We start from the raw sequence: 22695 nt of genomic DNA, 5'->3' as shown, positions 1-22695 counted from the left end.
AAGACTAAAGCACTGTTTGAAAGCTTTTATTTAAATTTTTGTTGCTATAGTTATTGTGGAATGGATGGCCATCATTTTCTGCACACTAATTATATAATGTGTTTCTACTCTTTAAGAAACAATGCAGAAATTACAGATCCAAATTACTATATCCCTTTCAAAGTAGCTGCCCTGACAGGATATACATTTATTCCAGCAGTACTGCCATTTCTTAAAACAGTTTTAGAACTCTTGAAATTGCTTTCAGAGCCTGAAGCTAATTTCTTTGACTATCCTCAATAGTGGCAAATCTTCATCCCTTGACAGGGGATTTGATTTTTTAGAGCTTGCCAAAAGTCAAGACTAGTGAATAAAGTAGTTGATTAAATTGGATTGTAATGTTTGGGTTTCAAAAATAAGGTGAGCTACAAAGTTATAAGCCTGGTTTTCTCACATAGCTCATAAACCAGTTTAGAAGGCAATCACAAAAGGAAATTTTTAAAAGTATATTTTAGTTTCTTCCTCTATAAAATAAGTGGATACTACCAACTGATCTCTAAATTCCATCCAGCTTTATGATTAAGTAATTTATTTTTTAAAAACTCCATATGATTGAATTTTTTAAATCTTTTTAAAAAAGCCATTCATCATACTAACATAATACTGGCATATTTTATGTTCTTAATTATCACTGGGATTCATTTTCCTCTGCTGTCAAATGAGGAAGGGTCTTGAATTGATAACCCTTCTGTTGTACAATGCTGTGCTATATATTAGTAACCTACGATTTCATAACAAATTATTCCAAAATTAAGAGGCTTAAACAACATTTATTATTGCAGTTACTCTGAGTCAGGAATCTGGACCCTGCTTATCTGTGTTGTCTGCTTCAGGTTTCTCACAAGCTACCATCAAGGTGTCATCTGAGTTGCAGTAATTCCAATGAACAGCTGTGGAAGAATTTGCTTCTAAGTTCACTACATGACTGTTGGCACAGTTCCATTCTTTATTGGCCTCAGTCACTGTTGGCTATTGGCTGAAGGCTGCACTTAGTTCCTTTTTCACATGGGCTATTTGTAAGTCATCTTAAGAGCAAGCAAGCAAAGAAGGAGGACCAGGGAAAGAGAGAGTGTAAGTGAGGCAGGATAGGTAGTCAAGGAAGTGACCATGTTCTCGAGGCACAGCAACCATGGTGACTGCACAATCAACACAATAAACAACATTCGCATTGTAGTTGAACTCATTCAAGCAAAGCTATCTTCAGTAGGGACTTTTCTTTCTAAAGAGCATGGACATTTTTATTTTACCTATCCTCAAACTGACCAGTTGCTCATTTTAATAGTAAAAAGCATACCTCTGGGTGGAGATTTAAGATGTTAATGAGACTTGCAATGTATGAACAAGCATGTATAGATATTGTGAATGTGCACCCAGAGGACCACCCAGAACATGCTTACAAGTACCACCTCTTTCCACCTCTTTATGAATAATCATGTAGGTCTCCATAAAGGGAGCCTCCCTAGTGCCAGTCTTTGCTGTCTCATCCTGCTCTGAATCCCCTCTCTCTCTCAGGGTATACTGTCTATTCTGCACCTAACCTTCAAAATACTCCTTTTCTTTTTGAAATAAATTACTCTATACTATACTCCCTTTGCTGGGTGTCTCTTGTTTAAATTATTTTAAGAAGACAAGAACTGAGGTATCACATCAGCTGTCAACATAAGCAAGATGGAAGTCATAGGTTTTGTAACCTTTTTTCAGAATTGACATCCATCACTTTTGCCATGTTCTGTTATTTGGAAGAGAGTAATGAAGTCCAGTCCATACTCAAGGGGAAGCAGTTACACATAAGACTGAATACAAGAAGGTAGGGATGACAGGAATTCAATTTATAAGCAGCCTACCATTATCTTCCCTCTGGCCCCCAGTGATTCTCATTTCTTCCACATGAAAAATATGTGTACCATCTCTCATGTCTCTGTAAAACTCATGCCATTATGGCATCAGATGAAAGTCCAGTATCTCCTCATCTAAATCATGTCCAAGTATATGAAGGAGTTTCCTTGAGTACAGTTCTTTAAGTACAGCTCCAGGAGTACAGCGCCTCTATATCTGTGAACTTGTGAAACCAGAAAGACAAGTTATCTGATACCTGACAAACAATGGTGAGGCAGACATAAAATAACACTTACAGACATTACTGTTCAAGACAACAGAAAATTGGGAGATGTGATGCATTTTGTACTGCCTCTGTTCATTTCAGCCCATGCTGGCAATGTTTTTGCATATATACTTTTCTCAAAAACGTTGTGGGTTTTCTGTGAATGTCACTGGCGTTTTGCCTGTTAGACAAAAGTCACACCCATACATCTTCTGGGGTGAGGTTGGGGAGCCTTTGGGCTTCTGTTGAGATTCCTGAAGAGCAAAGTTCTGAATCTTCCTGGAGGCCCTATTGTTCAATAAAAAATCTGTGAGGTATGCCCATAATCTCTAGAGTCTTTTGTGTGACTGAATAAAACTCTTATCCTTTTATCTTCTTAAATCTTTTTTAAAAGGTAGTATAGTCAAATCATTAATATATCTATTTTTAGGTATCCACAGCTAGGCACTCCGTATCTACCAGTTGCACGCCAGAAGATAAATATTTTAGAAACTGTATACTTCTCTACTGTATTTGACCTGGTCTTACTCTATAACTCTAGGAGTTCTGAGATTATGATTTTCATATTATCACAAATTTCATGGCTACCCTAACACAAGCGCCTCTGTACCACTGGACTTGCTGCCTCTGGACCTACTGCACAGACTTTATCTGCTCTGGTTCCACTCACAGCTGGCATAGCAGTATTCCCAAGTATGCAACAAGCTGCCTCAGAGCCCAAAGAAGAAACCAGGTATCATGTTTTCTTGCATGATGAAAGATGTGAGGATGTGATAATTTATCCTTTACTTTGAAGGGGATGTTCTAAGATGCCCCAGACCAATGAATCCCTAACATTTAACTGATGAATCAGGTCCTTGAACCTTCAAAGTGTTTATCTCCTACCCTTTTACCTAGTCTTCCAATGTACTTACACTTTTTGATGATCTGATCCAAACAATATGATGCCATCAATATAATGGACCAATGGGATGTTCTGTACACAGCTGATCTGTCTAGATCCCTCCAGAAAATATCATGATAGAGGGTATAAGAGTTAACCCAGTTAACCTAGGTAACAGTTAATGTAGGCAAGATTAGGCCTATTCCACATGAATACAAACTGTTCCTGATCCTCCTTTCCAATAGAGATTTTTAGAAAGGGTAAAACTGCTACATTAATAACTGCATACCATGTACCTGAAGTTGTGGTAATCTGCTCTAACAAAGATGCTTCTTCTGGAAGAGCAACTGCAATTAATGCAATATTTGGTTGAGTTTGCAGCAATCTACTTTCATCTTCCAGATCCATCTGGGTTTTCTAAGAGCTAAAATAGTGAATTACATGGAGATATAATGGGGCCATGATCCCTGCATCTTTTAGGTCCTCTGCTGTTTCCCCTGGGATGCAATATTGTGTGTGAGGAAGGGGCATATTAGAAATTTCCACTTGCTCTTCCCACGAGAATAACTCTTATTCTACAATTTAATAAATCATTAACTACCAAGCATTTCCATTCCAATTACATATCTTGGGACCAAGGAAACTATCCCTTTGTGAGTCTGTGAACCCACTACCATGAGCTGGGCCAGTGCCAGCATTCCATTTATCATCTGGCTTCCACATACTCTCACTTTAACATGGGGATTATGATGCTTTATGTCTCCAGTTATCAATGTCAACTCAGGCCTGACATCAAACAGCTCTCGAAATGTTTGGGTATTCCCTTTCCCCACAGTTTAGTTATACACGTAAATGGCTGTAATTCCTGTTGGAGAATGACTTGTCTCTGTGTTACAGGGTCCCTCTTTCAATTGATAAGTTTAGGATATGAAACTGACACAGGTATGGAAATGGAATGTGATTTTGTAATATTTTATGTAGTTTATTTCAGTCTTCTGATCATCTATTTTTTACTTATATTAATTTATAGTTTGAACAACACCCTGATTGGCTGCTCATTTCCCTTGCCTCCAGGGATGCTGCGTATCCACTGTGATAACTGAACTTTGGGGGATATACACCAATGAGTTATAAGCTTATATAAGGCCTTTCAGTTGACTGCAGGTGGAAACTGACTTGCTTTTGACTCCCAGAATATGGTAAAGATGATGGGATGTCACTCCCTTGATTCAGTTATGTTTTATGGCAAAGGTAATGGATGTTACTGCCATGATTCTGTGACCTTACATGACTGTCTTAGCCAACCAAAAAACAGATACTCTTTTGCTGGCCTTGAAGAAGTAACCTGCTCTGATGTGAACAGCCATGGAGAGGGCCACATGGCAGGAAAGTGAGGTGACCTCTAAGAACTGAAATCTTTAGTACTACAACCACAAAGAATTTGGAACAAATAAAAAAGACACAACTCATGTCTAGATATAGATAGAAATAGTGATTATATAGATATAAATGTAGATAGATGGATAGATAGATAATGTACTGAAGTGAATTATAAAGAAAGGCATAATTTACTCTGGTGTGAACCATAAATCTTTTCTCAGGAAGGGTTTTTGGAAGCACATTTATATCTATAATTCATCTGTAATAAATTATTGTGAATGGACTGTGCTAGAAACTTCAGTTAATTTTTTCACATATGGATATGAAAATTTATAGGCCTAAATGTAAAATTCTGACCACACCAAGTACTAGCAAGAACATGTAGCAAGTGGAACTCTAGTATACTACTAAAGGGAGTGAAAATTGATATAACCACTCAGGAAAAGTTTTGGCAGTACTGACTAAAGCCAAAGTCATACTTCATGTTCTACAAGTTCAATGCTAGGTATATATCCTATAGAAATGTATACATATATGCACCAAAGTACATGTACATGAATATCTATAGCAGTACTAGTCTTAAAGGCAAAAAGGAAATATTTAAATGCCTATTAACAATATAATCAATAAATAACTTGTATATTTCTAAAATTAGTTATTATATTGGAATAAAAAAGAGAAAAATTTCACCAACAATATGGATAAAGCTCACAGACACATAAGTGAAAGAAACCAGACAAAGAATATATGCTGTGCAATTTTGTTTGTAGAAAGTTACAACTCAAACTATTTAATGGCGAGCAGAATAGTGATTCATTTTAGAAGGGCAAATGGAGGGAGCATGAGGAAGTCTTCAGAGATACAATGTTTATAATTTGATCCTGTTGGTTGTTACATGAGAATATTTACTTTGTAAAAAAGATTTATTGAGTTATATATTTACATATGTACTGCACTTTACAGTATATTGTACTCCAATGAAAAAAAAAACTATATATCCTCCATAAACAAATAGTAGTTTAGAGAAGAAATGAAAAGGTCCCTTGCATATTCAAAAAGTTGTTCAATTTTATTAATAATAAGAGATGCAAATTAAGCCATATATTGTGATACCACTTCTTACCTACCAGAGAGGCAAAAAGCCTATATGTATTGGATATATTCTGTTGGATAGGCTGTGGGGAAACAGGACCACTCCTATGTTGCCAGTGACAATGTCAAATGGTATAACACCTATGAAGGCGAGCTTGTGGATATCTAGGAAATTTACACAGCCATTTACCTTTGATCTAGCAATCACACTTCTAGCAGTCTATTTCTAATACACACTGTCATAACGTGAAATTACTTCTTATGCTGAATAGCCTTTGTTCGCCACTCCAGGTCTCTTCTCCACCCCTTCCCACTCTGCTCTGAGCCTGAGAGACTGAACTTTTTGACCTATATCAATGGTCAGCAAACATTTTCCATAAAGGGCCAGAGGGAATATACTTTAGTAACTGAGGGCCATATAATCCCTAACTACTAAACTTCTGTTACAGTGTGAAGGGTGAAAGCATGCACAGATAATACACACACAAATGAACATGACTGTGTTGCCATAAATCTCTGTTTACAAAAGCAGGCCATAGTTCATTAACCCTTGAACCATATTAACTAGATTCCTCTGGCTTCCACTTAGGTTTGGCCCATAGGAAGCATCAGCCAGAGACTGGAAGGTGGGAGGAAAGTTAAGTTTGGGGTATTTATTTCTCACCTCCTTCTGGGCCAAGTCAATATTCCTCTACCTACAGCCCAGCTTCTATCAGGCAGCCCTGTCCAACAGCTACAGCTACCACTTCAATGATAGTAGTTTTCCAGATTTCAGTAACTACTAACTTCAGGCCAAATGGAGGGGAAATGACTCTCAAATGTTACTAGCATTTGTCTTAGCACTTTTTCTGTTTTCCTGGACCCTTCTTTACATCTCTTTGAATGACACTTTTATTAGCCTCTCCTCAATAACCCAGTTTGAGTGTGCCATCTCTTTCCTGCCCGTACTCTGACTTACTGATAGGTTATTATTATGACATTTTTTAAAGCACAATTTGGAAACAAACAAATATTTATCACCAAGGAACTCAATGAATAAAGTATGATTGATTCGTGTGTGTGTGTGTGTGTATGTGTGTGTGTGTCTGTGCATGTATCAAATATCTGTGTTTTTTCCCTTTCTTTTCTCCTTATTATATAACATAAAATTTACAGACTTTTATATTATTTAAGTATTGTTAACTTTACATCAAGTAATATAACATTATAAAAATAGTTCACTTCTTCTCCTTGATATCTTATAACTAAATATAACAAATAAAATATATTTTTATTTGGAGAGTAAGTATAGTTTAAGGAGATGTGTATCAGTGTCAAACTGACATGGGCTTGTGTTGGTTAGTTTGATGTGTCAACATGGCTAGGCCTAGACATTGCTGTGAAGGTATTTTTAGGTGAGATTAACATTTAAATCACCAGACATTCACTAAAGCTGATAACTCTCCGTAATGTGCATAGGCCTCATTCAATCAGTTGAAGACCTTAAGAGCAAAAGGACTAATGTCCCCTGGGGAAGAAGGAATTCTGCCAGCAGATTGCTTTTGGACTCAGGTGCAACAACTCTTCCCTGTGTCTCCAATTGACCAGCCCATCCTGCAGATTTTGGACTTCTTAGCCTCCACTGCCTCATGAGCCAATGTTTTTGAAATAAATAAATCTCTCAGATAGACAGATGGGATTGGCAAGGGGAGGGGGCGTGATGGCAGATAGGCAACAGGCGGGAATGTAAACTAGCATAACTGCTAAGGAAAACAGTATGAAGATTCCTTAAAGAACTAAAAGTAGAATGACCATTTGATCCAGCAATCCCACTACTGGGTATCTACCCAGAAGAAAAGAAGTCATTATATGAAAAAGACACTTGCACATGAATGTTTTTAGCAGCATAATTCGCAACCATGAAAACACAGAACCAGCCTAAATGCCCATTGACCATGAAAAAGTGGATAAATAAAATGTGGTATATATACACCATGGAATACTACTCAGCCATAAAAAGGAATGAAATCATGGCATTTGCAGCAACCTAGATGGAAGTGGAGACCATTATTCTAAGTGAAGTAACTCAGGAATGGAAAGCCAAATATCGCATGTTCTCACTTATAAGTGGGAACTAAAGCTATGAGGACACAAAGGCATAAGAATGATATAAGGGACTTTGGTGACTTGGAGGGAACGGGGTGAAGGATAAAAGACTACATGAGTGTATACCGCTCGGGTGATGGGTGCACCAAAATCTCAGAGATTAACACTAAAGAATTTACCCATGTAACCAAAACTACCTGCTCTGCAAAAAACTATTGAAATTTTTAAAAAGACAGATAGATAGAAAAAAAAATAGCATTTAGAATACATTCTTAAAAAGTCAACATGTAGGCTGGGTGAAGTGGCTCACACCTGTAATCCTAGCACTTTAGGAGGCCAAGGAGGGAGGAACGTTTGAGCTCAGGAGTTCAAGATCAGCCAGGGCAACCAGCCACGACAAAATCCCATCTCTACAAAAAATAGTCAGGTGTGGTGATGCATGCCTGTAGTCCCAGCTACTCAGGAGGCTGAGGTGGGATGGTCACTTGAGCCCAGGAGGGCAAAGCTGCAGTGAGCCACGATCGCATCACTGTACTCAAACCTGGGTGACAGAGCAAGATCCTGTCTCAAACAAACACACAAACAAACAAAACAAACAAACAAACAAACATGTAAAACAAAAAGTTAACTATCCACTAGAACAAACACAATCCTCAGAAAACGACAAATTTCAGAGTTGCTGGAATGTCCAGTTTTCAATCAAAATTTTCTAGGCTGGCAAAGAAATAGAAGAGTTTATCCATTCGCAGAAAAAACAAAAGCAAACAGTAGAAACAGATTCTGAGTTGGCCTACATGTCGTATTTCGCAAAATCTTCAACATAGCTATTATCAACGTACTTAAAGAATTAAAGAAAAATATGTTTACGTAATTAACAGATATGCTGTTAATGAGTTAAAATAAAGGTAGCATTAACACAGAAATATAAATCACAAAAACAGAAATTTTAGAGATAAAAATACAAAACCTAAAGTGAAAAATTCACTAGATAAACTTGATAGCAGATTTGAGATGGCAAAAGAAAGAACAAGTGATCTTGAACTATAAATTACTAAATGTTGCTTAAAAAGCAGAGAAATGGATTCCATAAGTCTTTTAGGACACCACTTTCCTTTTAAACCTTTACTTTTCCTATACTGGCTTCTCTTCACTTTTTTGATGACGACAAAATCTAGGAAGTTATGCACCTATACAAGAAAAATAGTTGCTCTCGCATCTGCAGAAAAGGTTGGTTGTGTATCTGAAACTTAAAAGCCTTATCTAAGGCCCTGTGCAGTGGCTCACATCTGTAATCCCAGCACTTTGGGAGGTTGAGGTGGGCTGATCACTTGAGCTCAAGAGCTTGAGACCAACCTGATCAACATGGTGAAACCCCACCTCTACAAAAAATACAAATACTACCTCGACGTGGTAGCTTGTGCCTGTACTCCATCCCAGCTACTCAGGGGGCTGAAGCTCAAATATCACTTGAGTCTGGGAGGTCGAGGCTGCAGTTGAACTGAGATCAAGCCACAGTCCCCCAACCTGGGCAACAGCGTGAGACCCTATCTCAAAAAAGAAAAAAACAAAAAACAAAAAACTGAAACTAACTCAAAGCCTTATCTATATTCTAGCTGCATGGCTCTTTCATTACTCTATATTTGTCATCACCCTGTTCAAGATTTCTCACGTCTGCCTCTCCCCCAACACTGCTGTTCTTTGATCTCAACTAACTACAGATTAGAAAGTGGCAATCCACTTTCTAATCTGTAGGCGGGTGGATCACAAGGTCAGGAGTTCGAGACCAGCCTGACCAACATGGTGAAACCCCATCTCTACTAAAAATACAAAAATTAGCCTGGCATGGTGGTGCATGCCTGTAATCCCAGCTACTGGGGAGGCTGAGACAGGAGAATTGTTTGAACCCGGGAGGCGGAGGTTGCAGTGGGCCAAGATCGTGTCACTGTACTCCAGCCTGGGTGACAGAGTGAGACTCTGTCTTGATAAAAAAAAAAAAGAAAGTGGCAATAGTAGTCATTAGTACTGCTCACCAAATATTTGTATTTGTAGTAGTATGCTTTCTCATGTCTCTTGAAGCTATCTGTGACCTTGAACTTACTTTAGACAACAAAGTGTGAGTGGAAGGTGAACAAAAGGGATGTGTGTTACTCTGGACACAAGCATTAAATGCCAGTATGTAACGCATCACATTTTCTGTTCACTTTGGATGACTTACAGTGTCACAGGCAGTGGCATCTTATTCAATGCTGATCCTGTAGTAAAATCCATGGGGAATTGGTACCACTTCCTGGTTGGAAAACCAACCAAACAAAACAATGGGGAGTGGAAGGCACATCCAACTTGCAATGGATATATAATGTGAGCAAGAAATAAACTTGGTGGTTTTAAGCCAAGTTTTAAGATTTTCAAGGTTTCTGTTACTTCAGAATAACCTAGGCTATTCTGATTGGTACATGTATTAATATTTTTCTGCACTTTTCTCACTTACATTATCTAACCTACCCAGAGAAATGATGTCACTGCCTCTGTCCTTGAACCCATACCTTATCTTTTAAAAGATGGTGGTGGTGGTTTTTCATTCTGCATGTACCTATTCTAATTTTTTAAAAAATCTCTCCAGGTCTACTGACCTGAAGTTTCAACATAGTATTAGCCATGATTACCCGTACTTTAAAAATCCTATTAATATATATCTAGTGGGTTACTTCTCTAAATAAAGGAATAGAAACAATATTTTGAGGCTTGGAATAGTAAAAAGCACCACGGAGCCTATTTCTAAGTCTAGTCCCTCAAATACCACCACAATCAGTTATATCAGTAATATTTGGATGCCCATATTCAACCAATGCTACATGTTACAACCTCAGAAGAACTTGTATATTGAGTGTACTTTTCAGCCCATATAGGTGAAGCCACAGTATGATTTAGTTTTGGTCTGAACTAAAAACTGCATGAAGGCTTTCTGTGTTCTGCCAATGAGCCTGTTGAAAGACAACAAATGCCATGGGATTCCAAACGTGTCCTAGTTTTTTTTGTTTTTTTAAAGACAGATGATAGCATGCTATAGAAAGCTTTGGCATAGAAATTAAGTTATCTGTGACCTTTCCTAGCTCTACTTATGGCAATTATGTCTCAACTTCTAGAAGAAAATGGATGTAAATCAAAGTTCCCAATTTCATCAAGATCCCCTAATGTGCCTTAAAGCAACAATATGTGACTTATATTCTTGTTTCAGAAGCTTAAATGTAAATGATATATTATCCAAAAGATTATCTTTTGACTCTGACACACATTGCCTTTCTAAAATCTTATATGACCTACATAAGGTTTAATAAAAATAGTAAATTTTCCCATGTAGAAGCTAATATATAATTATTAGTTTCATCCATTTGAAATTGCCAATATTTAACAAATTTGACATATAAAAGTGGCACTTTATAGTCTAATCTAATAACTTTCCATATATTATGTTGTTGCATTTTCCTTTATATACATGATGAAAATGTACAAGAAGAAATTGGTCATTTTCTCCCCCAAACTCTGCTCCTACTTTTATATTCCTTATCTTGATGAATGCACCATTGACTACCCAGTTGTCCAAGTAAATGTGGAAGTTATAATTAAGTCTTCCATCTTCCTTTCCTTTTACATCCAATTGGTAGTGAACGCTACTGTTCCTTAAAATATCTTAAAAAGTCTACACTAGCTCCATTGCTACTGCCTTGGCTCAATTTGTAATCTGCCACAGATGGGGTTCCCAAGGAAGCAGACTGAGACAGGGATTATAGCCAGAAGGAAGGTTCTTACGGCTACAACATGCTGAAGGGAAGGGAATCAAGCAGGACTGAACAGAGGGAAAAGTTGGGCTGTGTTGCACTCTCAAGAAAAGCTTCAGTAGATTCCATAAGGAGTTTGTTGGGGTTCTTTGGTTTTGTTTTAAGAGATAGGGTCTTACTTGGTCACCCAGGCTGGAGAACAGTGGTGCAATCATGGCTTACTGCAGCTTAGAACTCCCAGGCTCAAGTGATCCTCCCACCTCATCCTCCTAAATAGCTAGGACAACAGGTACATGCCTGTAATTTGCGTCTGGCTATTTTTTTCTATTTTTTTCAGAAACGGTTACCCAGGCTGGTCTTGAACTCCTGGCTTCAAGCAATCCTCCTGCCTCAGCCTCCAAGTAGTTAGAATTACAGGCATGAGCCACCACACCCAGCCCACAAGGAATTTTATAGTTGAGATGGCCATTCCAAATTATATTAAATTGGAGCAAAGGGATGAGGCCTTTATACCTCTACATCAACAAGTCATTGAACATGGTCTGAGAAAGTAGTACAGCCTTAAGAGAGGTCACACTCTTCAGCCTAGGCAGTTTCTAAGAAGTCTGGAAGCTAAAGGCTGTCTGCTGGCAGCATTCCCAGAGGGGAGAGGAAACTCTTCAGTTCTTGAGGGCCATCTGGGTAGCACATCACAACATCCACTAAATTTCATCCTCTGTAATGCTCATATCCACTTCTTCACCATAAGTTCCAGAAGCAGTTCCTCCAGGATTCCATGGGCATCTTTTCCTAAAGAAACTTGTAGGAGGAATGTCAGTAGAACAAAACAACCTTTATCTCTGAAGCTTGTCTCCAGACCACAATTGATACTCACATCTCTCTTTTCTATTATGCATTCTAGATTCCTTTTGCCTTCAGGTAGCATTCTGCTAGCCTCGATGTTTTTCCTGGTGGTGTGACTGAGACCCTTATCCTCAAAGGTCTAAGCCTACAGTAACTGTGCCTTTCCCAGGCCCCAAGTGCTGTCCTTGTCCTTTTAACATCACAATTGGGGAAGTTGTTACCAAGAGACGATGCTCATGTAGATATCTGGAAGCCAAGTGTAGTTTTCTTGCCCCATGAAGTAAAAACAGCTCTAAGTCCTTGTAGAAGTCAAGTGTATTTTTCCTACCCCACTAAGTAAAAACAGTTCTAAGTCCTCGTGATGATTAGGGTCAATTACCCCTGCCAAGAGAGTCACTCCTCCTCTTGCCTGCTTCTCCCTTGGTAAGATGAGCCTGAAGTGCCCAGGAAACAGCTGTAGCTTTTAGTCCAATAAGACTCGTGTGTATTTGGAAACCAAACTTCTAAACTCATCAAGCCCAGAGTTGTAGAAATGGGAAACACTCCCCGAGAAGGTCAATGGTGGTGATGGTAAGTGGTGCTCCTTGGCTTTTAACTCATGGGTCCCAGATCAATGAATTTCAACTACAGGGAAACAGCATCATGTAAAGGTCATTGGTTTAAAGCAGGGTTTTTTCACCTTGGCATTATTAATATTTTGAGTGGAATAATTTTTTGTTGGGGAGGGCTGTTCTATGGAGTGTAAGATGTTTAGTGTACTTCTGCCCTCTATCCACTAGATACCAGTACAACACAACCCACCCCAGTTCACCTCCCCAAGACCCCCTACTCCACTACATTATGACAACAAAAAGGTATCTCCAGACATTGTCAAATATTCCTCCAGGGGCAAAACTGCCTCTGGTTGAGAACCACTGATTGAAGTACATACTGGAGGAATATACTGGAGGATGGTGTCCCACCATTGCTACGCATTGACATTTGACATTTCAGCTGAGTTGAAACGTCTGAGTTGACATTTCAGCTATGCCTTCAATAGGCCATTTTATTGCCCTATACAGTGGTCGGCTTTCTAGGGGGTGCAGTATGTAATGTGCCCAGTGGGTCCAGTGGTTATACACCCACTCCCACACTTTGTTTGCCATCAGAATGGTTCTTCAGTCTAACACAATCTAGGTTAGAATGCCACATAAATGGAGAAAATGCTGTAAACCCTCAGATGAGAATGCCAGTTCAGGCTCCGTAGCTAAGAAAGGGAAATCAGTACCTGAATATCTATGTCTTTCTGTCAAAATAAATAGCTGCTCCTTGCGGTGTGAAGGGGGACTAACATAATCAACTTATTACCAAGTAACTGAATCGTCTCCTCGAGGGATGGTGTGTATTGCCACACTCAGTATTAGGTTCTGCTGCTGGAAGATTGGACATCTGATAGCAACAGTGGCTTTATAAGTCTTGGTAAGTGAGAGTCCACACTGTTTGGTCCATGCATGGCCTCCAGCTTTGCCATCATGGTCACCCATTCATATGCCCATTGTAATAGCACTAGTGTAGGATGAAGAAGAGATCAGTTGATATCAACTATGTGAGTTTTTGGTCTACCTGATTGTTTAATGCCTCCTCCATGGTGAATGCTTTGTAAGTGCACTATATGTCATACAAATATTTTCATATTTGGTGCCCACTTGCATATATCTCTACCCCAGAACACCACAGAGCATCTCTTCCCATCCCTGACACCTCTAATACAATAGGGAATCCAAGACTGAATGGCCAAAGAGGGAGGGCTACTATCACCACAGCACGGACTTGCTACAAAGCCACTTTCTTCCCTAAACTGGTGGCTTTTCCTGTCACCTGGTATATGGGTTGGAGCAGTATTCTCAGCTGTGAAAATTTTCTGTCAAAAAAGGGGGCCTAATAAGCCTTGTGTTGTCCCTCTTTAAGGTGGGAAGTTCAAAATGCAATAATCTGTCATGTTACTGGTGTCTTACAAAGGCCTCTTGATGTTATGTATCACTGTTAAGTGAAAGAGTGTGATGTTCTGCAAGATGTCCAGCTGGTCCAGGTTTGTTCTGACTATATTATAACAGAGGAAAGAAGAGATGACATAGCCCTGGGGCAAGATTGTGAATGTACATACTTGTCTGTTAGTGGTGAATGAAAAGTTTTCTGATTCCCCCCATCATGCTTGCTTGTTTGTTAGGAGAAAAGGCATATACATTTATTTAACATGTATACACAGGAAGAACGACAGTGATTATCCCCGATTCTGTTTTTGATAGGGGTAGGAAAAATACATTTACCGGCTTGTTAGCTACACATATCATTTACCTGAAGCCACGTCAATACTTAGTAAGCATTCCACATTGATGCAGAAGCCGTAATTGGGAATTTATTTATTTATTTATTTGAGATGGAGTCTCTCTCTGTTGCCCAGGCTGGAGTGCAGTGGCACGATCTCCACTCACTGCAACCTCCACCTCCCTGGTTCAAGCAATTCTCCTGCCTCAGCCTCCCAAGTAGCTGGGACTACAGGCACCCGCCCCCATGCCCATCTAATTTTTTTTTTGTATTTTAGTGGAGACGGGGTTTCACCGTGTTGTCCAGCCTGGTCTCAAACTCCTGACCTCAGGCAATCCACCTGCCTCGGCCTCCCAAAGTGCTAGGATTACAGGTGTTAGCCACCGTGCCTGGCTGGGAATACTATTTAGAGGAGTTTGTGGTAGACAACTGTCTTCCTCCAAAATCTGTCTAGTTTCTGCAGGGGTCAGACTGGCAAATTCAGTGGAAATATGAAGGGGGACAGCACCTTTGCATTCTTTAGGTGTTAAAGGGTTACACTAGTCTGTGCCATCTCTTTGGGATGCAGTATTGCTTTTGATTTACTATATTGCCTGGGAAGGGGAGCAGTTTCAGAGCATGTCCAATTCTCTGAGCCTCTTAAATCCTTTCTTCCATTGCCTACTATGGCAATTCAGGTATTTAACACTTCATTTACTGTGGGTCATCACTTTTCCATGCTTCTAGGAAAAACCACCATACTCTGGAGTCTTTTCCAAGTATTAAATCCTGTATATTGGAGAGACCTGTCAAATCAATAAACAACTTTATGTTTTGTCCCTTTAATCCAGCACTCTCACAATCCAGTCCCATATATACTCCCCAACTCCTGTCGATATATTTTGGCTAAGTCCTACAGCAGTTTAAGGGTTATTTTAGTTTTCTGTTTGCTGTAAAACAAATTTCTACCAACTTAGTGGCTTAAAACATGACCCATTTTTTAACTCACAGTTGTGTAGGTCAGAAGTCCAGCACTGAGTGACTGGGTTCTCTGCTTAGGGTATAACAAGTCTGAAATCTAGGTGTGAGCCAGATTAGGTTCTCTTCTAGGGGCTTTGGGGGAAAATCAGCTTCCAAGCTTAGTCTTACAATGCGTAAAATTTAGTTTCTTGAAGTTGTAGCACTTAGGTCTTCATTTTCTTGCGGCTGCAAACCTGGAGCCTCTCTCAGCAACTAAAAGCCTACTACATTGTTTGACATGTGGACTCCTCCACCTTTCAAGACAGCAATCTTGCTGTGTCAAAGCCTTCTCTTTCTTTTAATAACTGACTTCCCCTTCATCAACCAGCTGAAGAAAGCTTTTTTTTTAAAAAAAATTATACTTTAAGTTCTAGGGTACATGTGCACAACGTGCAGGTTTGTTACATATGTATACATGTGCCATGTTGGTGTGTTGTACTCATTAACTCGTCATTTACATTAGGTATATCTCCTAATGCTATCCCTCCAAGCTTTCTTTTAAAAGGTTGATCTGAATAGGTCAGATGCACCTAAATAACCCATCTTAAGGTCAGCTGATTTAAGACCCTAATTATACCGGCAAAATTCCTTCCCAGCAATACTTACATTAGTATCTGAGTGAATAACTGGGAGAACGTGTGTATATACCAGGGGTCTGGAATCTTGGGAACCATCTTGGAATTCTGCCTACTACAGGAGCAAAGGGGAAGGGTTTTTATTCATTTGCATTAACCAGTTATTGGATATGGGCTGTCATGAGAGGCAAAATGACCTTAGGAGAGAAAGATCTGTTTAGCTAAGGCAATTATGTAGAGCTGAGAACTGCCTGTCAGCAGCACTCCCAGGAAGCAGGGGGACAAATTCTTCTATCCAGTAGGAGGGAATGGGTGGTTTATCTCATCTATTGCATCATCCTTCTTGTCTAGATTACCATACCACTTCCGGTTTTGCCCTCTTCCAATACACACTTCGCACAAGTGACTGACTACATTTTCTACAACACAATTCTGATGATGTAATTCCCTGCATTAAAGTAACTGCCTAGTTATGTACAGTATTCATACCTTTACCCTTATTACTATGTAATACAAATTCTTCATGATCTCATGCTTTTTTTGCCATCCAATAGAAGACTACAGATCTTCCATTACTTGTTCTTTCTTCTTGGAAAGCCTAGATCATCCAAATACTGTCCTTTTACCCCGAGTTAACTCTCCTATGCAAAACTGGCAATATCACCTCCTCCACATTGTCACCAGAGAGCCTTTACTTGTGGCTCTGCCATCATCTCGGCTAAGTCCGTGTCCTCTGTGCTTTTCAGAGAAGTCCATGCTTACCTCTATGACAGCATGTGTCATTCTATTTAGTAACTATATATATTCCTTTAATTTTTATTTTCAGTTTTTATGGGTAAATAGTAGGTATATATATTTATGGGCGACAAGAGATATTTTGATACAGGCAAACAAAGCATACTAATCACATTAAATAGGATATCCATCACCTCAAGCATTTATCCTTTGTGTTTCCAACAATATAATCATACTCTTTTAGTTATTTTAAAATGAACAATTAAATTATTTTTTACTATGGTCACACTGTTGTGCTAGCAAATACTAGATCCTATGTATTCTAATTATATTTTTGTACCCATTAACCATCGTCCCTTCCTTCTCCCCACCCTCCAACTACCCTTCTTAGCCTCCGTTAACTGTCCTTCTACTCCCTATCTCCATGAGTTCAATTGTTTTAATTTTTAGCTCCCACAGATAAGTGAAAACATGTGATGTTTGTCTTTCTGTGCTTGGCTTATTATACTTAATGACCTCCTGTTCCATCCATGTTGTTGCAAATGACCGGATCTCATTCTTAGTTATGGCTGAATAGTACTCCACTGTGTATATGTACCACATTTTCGTTACCTATTCATCTGTTGATGAACACTTAGGTTGCTTCCAAATCTTAGCTATTGTGAATAGTGCTGCAATAAACCTGGAAGTGCAGATACCTCTTCAATAGACTGACTTCCTTTCTTTTGGGTATATACCTAGAAGTGGGATTGCTGGATCATTAGGTAGTTCTAATTTTTAGTTTTTTTGGGGAACCTCTAAACCGTTCTACATAGTGGTTGTACTAATTTACATTCCCACCAACAGTGTATGAGAATTCCCGTTTCTCCATATCTTTGCCAGAATTTGTTACTACCTGACTTTTGGACAAAAGCCATTTCAATGGGGTGAGATGATATCTCATTGTACTTTTGATTGCATTTCTCTGATGACCAATGATGTTGAGTACCTTTTCATACACGTTTGCCATTTGTATGTCTTCTTTTAAAAATATCTGTTCAGATCTTTTGCCCATTTTTAATCAGATTCTTAGGTTTTCCCCTACAGAGTTGTTTGAACTCTTTATTTCTTGATTTCTTTCTCACATTGTTCACTATTGGCATACACAAATGCTACTGATTTTTGTATGTTGATACATACACAAATGCTACTGATTTTTGTATGCTGATTGTCCATCCTGCAACTTTACTGGATGTATTAATCAGTTTTAATGTTTTTTGATGGAGACATGAGGTTTTTCCAAATACAAGTTTATGTCATCTGCAAATAAAGATAACTTGAATTCTTCCTTTACAATTTGGATGCTTTTTATTTCTCTTGTCTGACTTGTCTAGCTAGGTCTTCCAGTGCTATGTTGAATAACAGTGGAGACAGTGGGCATCCTCGATATGTTACAGATCTTAGAGGAAAGACTTTCAGTTTTTCCCCATTCAGTCTGATACTAGCTGTGGGTCTGTCCTATATGGCTTTTATTATGTTGAGGTGGGTTCCTTCTACACACAGTTTTTTGAGGGTTTTTATTATGAAGGGATGTTGAATTTCATCAAATGCTTTTCAGCATCAGTAGAAATGCTCATATGGCCTTTATCCTTCAATCTGTTGATATGATGTATCACATTGATTGATTTGCATACATTGAACCATCATTGCATTCCAGGGATAAATCCCTCTTGGTTATCATGAGTTATCTTTTTAATGTGTTGTTGAATCCATTAGCTAGCATTTTGTTGAAGATTCTTGCATCACTATTCCTTAGTTGATATTGGTCTGTAGTTTCCTTTTTTAATGTGTCTTTGGTTCTGGTATCAGAGAAACACTGGCCTTGTAGAATAAATTTGGAAGTATTCACTCCTCCTCTGTTTCTCAGAATAGTTTCAGTAGGATTGGTATAAGTTCTTCCTTAAATATTTGGTAGAACTCAGCAGTGAAGCCATCAGGTTCTAGTCTTTTCTTTGCTGGAAGCTTTTTTATTATCCAAATCGATAAACAGAAAGTCAAACTGTCGCTGTTTGCTGATGATACGATTGTATACCTAGAAAACCCTAAAGACTCCTCCAAAAAGCTCCTAGAACTGCTAAATGACTTCAGCAAAGTTTCAGGATACAAATTTAATATACACAAATCAGTAGCACTGCTATACACCAATAGTGACCAAACACAGAATCAAATCAGGAACTCAACCTATTTTACAACAGCTGAAAAAAGTAATAAAATACTTAGCAATATACCCAACCAAGGGGGTGAAAGACCTCTCCAAGGAAAACTACAAAACACTGCTGAAAGAAATCACAGACAACACAAACAAATGGAAACACATCCCATGCTCATGGATGAGTAGAATCAATGTTGTGAAAATGACCATAGTGCCAAAAGCAACCTACAGATTCAATATAATTCCCATCAAAGTGCCATAATCATTCTTCATAGAGCTAGAAAAAACAATCCTAAAATTCATATGGAACCAAAAAAGAGCCTGCATAGTCAAAGCAAGACTGAGCAAAAAGAAAAAATCTGGAGGCATCACACTACCTGCTCTCAAACTATACTATAATGCCATAGTCACCAAAACAGTACGGTACTGGTATAAAAACAGGCACATAAACCAATGGAACAGAATAAAGAACCCAGAAATAAATATTTACAGACAACTCATCTTCAACAAAGCAAACAAAATCATAAAGTGGGGAAAGGACACCCATTCAACAAATGGTGCTGGGATAACTGGCAAGTCGCATGTAGGAGAATGAACACTGGATCCTCATCTCTTGCCTTATATAAAAATCAATTCAAGATGGATCAATAATTTAAACATAAGACCTGAAACTACAAAAACTCTAGGAAATAATATTGGAAATACCCTTCTAGACAATGGCTTAGACAAAGACTTCATGACCAAGAACCCAAAAGCTAATGCAATAAAAACAAAGATAAATAGGTAGAATTTAATCTGACTGAGATTTTGTATGGCAAAAGAAAAATCAGCAAAGTAAGCTGACAACCCACATAGTGGGAGAAAATCTTCACAATCTATACATCTGATAAAGAACTAATATCCAGAATCTACAACTAACTGAAACAAATTAGCAAGATGAAAACAATCCCATCAAAATGTGGGCAAGGACATGAATAGACAATTCTCAAAAGAAGATATACAAACATATGACCAACAGACATATGAAAAAATGCTCAACATCACTAATGATCAGGGAAATGCAAATCCAAATCACAATGTGATACCACTTTTCTCCCACAAGAATGGCCATAATTTAAAAAAGAAAATACACGTAGGTGTGGATTCAGTGAAAAGGGAACACTTGACACTGCTTGTGGGAATGTAAACTAGAACAACCACTATGGAAAACAGAACTACCATTTCATCCAGCAATCCCACTACTGGGTATCTACCCAGAGGAAAAGAAGTCATTATACAAAAAAGATACTTGTGCACACATCTTTATATCAGCACAATTTGCAATTGTAAAAATGTGGTAGCAACCCAAATGCCCATCAATCAACAAGTAAATAAAGGAACTGTGGTATATATGATGGAATACTACTCAGCCATATAAAGGAATGAATGAATGGCATTCGCAGCAACCTGGATGGGACTGGAGACTGTTATTCTAAGTGAAGTAACTCAGGAATGGAAAACCAAACATCACATGTTCTCACTTATAAGTATGAGCTACACTATGAGGATGCAAAGGCATAAGAATGATACAATGGACTTTGCGGACTTAGGGGGAAATGGAAGAAAGGCAGTAAGGAAAAAAAGACTACAAATTGGGTTCCGAGTATACTTCTTGGGTGATGGGTTCACAAAAATCTCACAAGTCACCACTAAAGAACTTACTTATGTAACCAAATACCACCTTTCCCCAAATACCTATGGAAATAAATAAAGTAAAATAAAATAAAATAGTCATGGACACACACATGCATACACAAAAGTTAAAATTAGGTACTGTGAATGTTCACCTGATTTCTGGTTCTTATGGAGGTACTTTTTCTGTGTAATTAGTTGTTAAGTTGGTGTCCTTGCAGGGGGACAATAAATAGAACCATCCATTCTGCCATCTTGCTCTGCCCCTCCAATGGTTTACTTTTTTTGTATCCATTGAACTAAGAGCTACTTGAAAACAGATAATTTTTTTTTGTCTGCATCCTCATCATATCTCTAAATTTCCTTCATCCAACCCTGCCCTTGCTACTTACTAGATGTTCATTACACATAAATAGGTTTTCAATTACTCTGTTTTTGTTTTAAACAAATATCAACAGAATATTCTAAAAGATACATATTAATATGTTAATATTGGTTGTCTCTGGGTAGTGGGATTACGTAATTTTTCTTTTTGGCTAAGTTGCATTTTCAAATTTGTAATTAATTACCAGAAAATATTAGTAAAAGATTACTAAAGACTACTAAAATCAAGACTAATCACAGCATCCAGTTACCTCCCTGTCCAGAATTCTTCTAGATAATAGAAAATGCATCTTAAAAAAAGTTTCGGCTGGGTGTGGTGGCTCATGCCTATAATCCCAGTACTTTGGGAGGCCAAGGTGGGCAGATAACTTGGGCCCAGGAGTTCAAGACCAGCCTGGGCAAAATGATGAAATCCTGTCTCTACAAAAACTACAAAAATTAGCCACGAATTGGTGCATGCCTGTAGTCCCAGCTACTTAGGAGGCTGGGATGGGAATATCACATCCAGGAGATGGATGTTGCAGTGAGCTTAGATCACACCACTGGACTCCGGACTGGGCAACAGAGTGAGAACCTATCTACGCCCCCAAATAATAATAATTTATAAAAAATGTATTTCCATCACAGTGCTAGAAAACAAGGGTGCCATCAGTGGAACAGAAAGTCCTGGGTAATAGAAAACAGACAGAATCATGATGACAGAGAAATAAGACTGAAAAAAACATGTTCAAGAGGAAATATCTGCAGAGATAAGAGAAAGTCACAGATGTTCCAAGCTTAAAGTGAGCAAACACAAAGAGCATGGGACGGCATAGAAATATCATCAGGGTATTAATTAACTGTGTTTGGAACAGCAGTGGAAAGAATGTATATTGCTCTCCAGGCAATACTCTGATAACTGCTTTCTAAACCTTGCAAACTATATGCTCAGACATTTTCCTGGTATGAGTGCTAAGGGTAAAGAAAGACACAGAGGTAACTCTTTGTTACCTATAGTCCTCTATAAGAACAGCAGGACTAAAGAAAAAGTGAGAGAGAATTTGACTTCTCCCTAGTCCAAACTCAACCATTAGTGTTATTTTCTAAAGTAGAAATGTTCAAATAGGAGGTGCACAGAGTGGTTACGATGTAGGACGAAGTGGTTACGATGGAGGACGAAGCCAATGTCCTGGTAACTGAGGATCTCTGCGGGGAAGGCACACTCAAAGCTCTGATGCCAAACCATCCCCAGGTGCCCAGCCTGGCTTCAGGTACTGCCCCTCCCCTAAAATCACCACAGGCAAGCTTCTGTAAATGGAACCTACAGTCACCAAAAATGAAAATAAGAATTGTCAAATATTAGCATAAAGAATAAAAACAGAATTATAAAACACTTAAGGGAAAAAAACATGAATTAGAGGTGCAAGACTCAACAGAAAACTCATATTCAAAGATACAGTTCATAGAGAAAACCAGACTAAGTGACTAAGGAAAGAATAAGTAGAGATCATAGAAATGAAAAATATGATCCCTTAAATAAAACATTCATTAGAGAGGCAGTCTAGCAGAGGAGGATGGAAACAAATAAAGATTGATTTAGTGAGGGGGCCAACAGAGCTATGTGACTCTCATGAAGTTCAGGAGAATGAAGCAGCAGA

At 38.5% G+C, this 22695-nt stretch overlaps 2 long non-coding RNA genes across 2 annotated transcripts in view; both read right to left on the bottom strand.

Moving 5' to 3' along the window:
• The window catches only part of LOC103876500, a 155723-nt gene that overhangs the window by 80483 nt on the left and 52545 nt on the right, over positions 1–22695 (bottom strand). The gene's annotated exons all lie outside the window — the stretch shown is intronic.
• Positions 11805–12994, bottom strand: LOC108581406. The gene is made up of 2 exons (XR_001893558.3): positions 12231–12994; positions 11805–12154 (listed from the first exon to the last, which is right to left on the bottom strand). It is a non-coding gene; the product is annotated as an uncharacterized LOC108581406 (long non-coding RNA).

This window comes from Papio anubis, chromosome 10 (genome assembly GCF_008728515.1).
Source record: "Papio anubis isolate 15944 chromosome 10, Panubis1.0, whole genome shotgun sequence".
Lineage (NCBI taxonomy): Eukaryota > Metazoa > Chordata > Mammalia > Primates > Cercopithecidae > Papio > Papio anubis.
This window is presented reverse-complemented; position numbering and strand designations above follow the sequence as displayed.